Consider the following 2,550-nt stretch of genomic DNA (forward strand, 5'->3'; position numbering starts at 1 on the left):
GAGGACTCGCGGAGCCGGAGCTCGCAAGCCCCGCCCCTTCCCGGACGCCCGCCCGGATTGGCCGCTGGCCGCCCCGCCCGCCAGCACACGCGCCGCGCCCGAGGCGTCCGTCCGGGGGGCCCCCGAGGGCCGCGGGCTCCCGGACCTGGCCGCTGTGCCCACTGCCCTTCCCTTTCTCGCTGTCCGCTCACCTTTCCTGTCTCGTTTTTTTTCCCCTAAAGCCAGGCTCTCAGAACAACAACCCTGTGAGTGAGCGCCCTCTGACTTTGCCAAACTGGGCTAACTAGCTTGTTACTTGGGACCTCTTAGACTGGGATTGAGCGCCAGAATTGGGGGGGCGTGGGCCTCAACCCTTGGTTTCCCAAGCCAGTGTCTCTGGGTCACACATGTTGCCTAGCAGCCCACCTTCACATGAACACTTATGAGTGTAACATTGTCCAAGTGAAAGGCCAAGTAACCTTACAGTTGGGGCTTGTTTTTGTACAGCCTGGGCCAGGTTTCCCTACTAGGCTAAAACCACATTCTGAAGAAACCAGAATGTCTGGCACCCCCTGCATCTAGACTGATGCTTAAACCTGGATTTTAAGCAGCCTATAAACTGGTCTCACCGCACCTACTTATTATAAAACGTGCACGCGGGATACACATAAACACACACACACACACACACACACACACACACACACACACACACACACACACCCCATATGGTGGAGGCTCTTGCAAGCTGCAACGTGAATGTGGCAGTTAGGGGTCAACTTGCAGGAATTCTCTCCACCTGGAGGGTCTGGAGGATCAAACTCAAGTCCACAGGTTTGGTGGCCTTCAGTTGAGCTATCAACCCTGCTGTCCAAAACAGGGTTTCTCTATAACTCTGGCCGTCCTGGAATTCTCTCTAGACCAGGCTGGTCTGAGAACTCAGAGATCCACTTGGCTCTGCCTCCTGAGTGTTGATTGGGATTAAAGTTGTGTGCACCACACCCGGCAGCCCCTTGATCTTGATCTCCAAGGAGAACAAAAAAAAACAAAAAAAAAAAAAACAAAAAAACCTACTTGGGGTTGGGGATTTAGCTCAGTGGTAGAGCGCTTGCCTAGCAAGCACAAGGCCCTGGGTTCGGTCCCCAGCTCCGGAAAAAAAAAGACAAAAACCTGCTTATACCTGAAACCCATGACTCTTCTTCTCAAGTCTTCCTGGGACTTCCTGGCTTTTCTTCCTCACTTGAACCCCTGACCTATGAGTTTATAAAAGAAATGAGAAGCGCTCTGACTGTGGTGATATATATATATATATATATATATATATATATATATATTTTAAAGGATACGTTTCCGTCTTTTTCCCTTTTTTACCTGCTTCTGTCTGTGGCCTGGCTGGGTGGAAGAGAGACTACAACCTTTCCAGCTATGCACAAGCAATGTTGACATAGCTTCTTGCAGATGGTAAGCGACTATGACAGTACAGGAGCACGACACAGAGACATGTGTCACTATGTGTGGCTGGAGGATGGATCTGTCTCCAGGGGAACACGCTTCACTGTGCATTAGCTTCCACTGTCACCGTCCTCGGTCTCCTTACTGCCGCCCCAAAGCCTCCTGGTCCAGCTCTGTCTGTCAGCATCCTCATCCGTCTTTCCCTGCTGCATCCTGCTCTCCCTCCATTACTCTCCTGTTCCTCTCTCTGGTCTCAGTCTTTGTAGTTTCCTTTCTCACACTTATTATCTTTAGGATACCAGCTTTCTAGGTACCTCACGGGGAGCGATAACTTCTCCTGGTTACATGAAAATCCATAAGCAGTGTATGGTTTTATTGATTGTTTTATTATCATGATTATTTAACGTTTGTGAAGTGGGGCTGGGGAAGTAGCTCACTCGGTAAAGAGCTTGCCGCTTAGACAAGACCTGAGCTCCATTCTCAGCACCCACACACACAAAGCTGGACATGGCTCTCTATGTACAACCACAGCTTTGTGGACGTGGAGGCAGGCAGATCCCAAGGTTGCTCTGGGATACTAGTGAGGGAGGGCCAGTCGCAAACAAACAAACAACAAAATACCAAAGTGGCCAGCTCCTGAGGGATGGCAGCTGATGTTGACCAAACTTTCTGTAAACTAAAGAAAACTTTTCTTTCTCACAGCCTTGCTCATGCTAAGCAAGCACACATTCTCTGACTGAGTTTCACCCTCCCAAGGCACAAAGTGGGTTTTTTTTTTTTCAATTGGGGGAAGGGGTAGTGTGGAGAGATGGCTCAGCAGGTAAAGGAACCCTGCCCAGAAGCCTGATGACCCAAGTTCTATCCTTAGGACCCAGATGCTGAAGGACTGAACCAGCTCTCTCAGCTGTCCTCTGACCAAGTTGTTCTCTTACATCTACATGTGCACTCTGGTTCTGGAACCCACACCACACACACAGAGGCCTGCAAGGTGCCGTCTGACCTGAACACACACCACACACACACATACACACACACACACACACACACACACACACACACACACACACACACACACACACACCACACACCGTCCCTAAACCCATGGTATCTTATTTCTTT

The sequence above is a fragment of the Rattus norvegicus genome, chromosome 15, assembly GCF_021556685.1.
Source record: "Rattus norvegicus strain SHRSP/BbbUtx chromosome 15, alternate assembly SHRSP_T2T, whole genome shotgun sequence".
Classification (NCBI taxonomy): domain Eukaryota; kingdom Metazoa; phylum Chordata; class Mammalia; order Rodentia; family Muridae; genus Rattus; species Rattus norvegicus.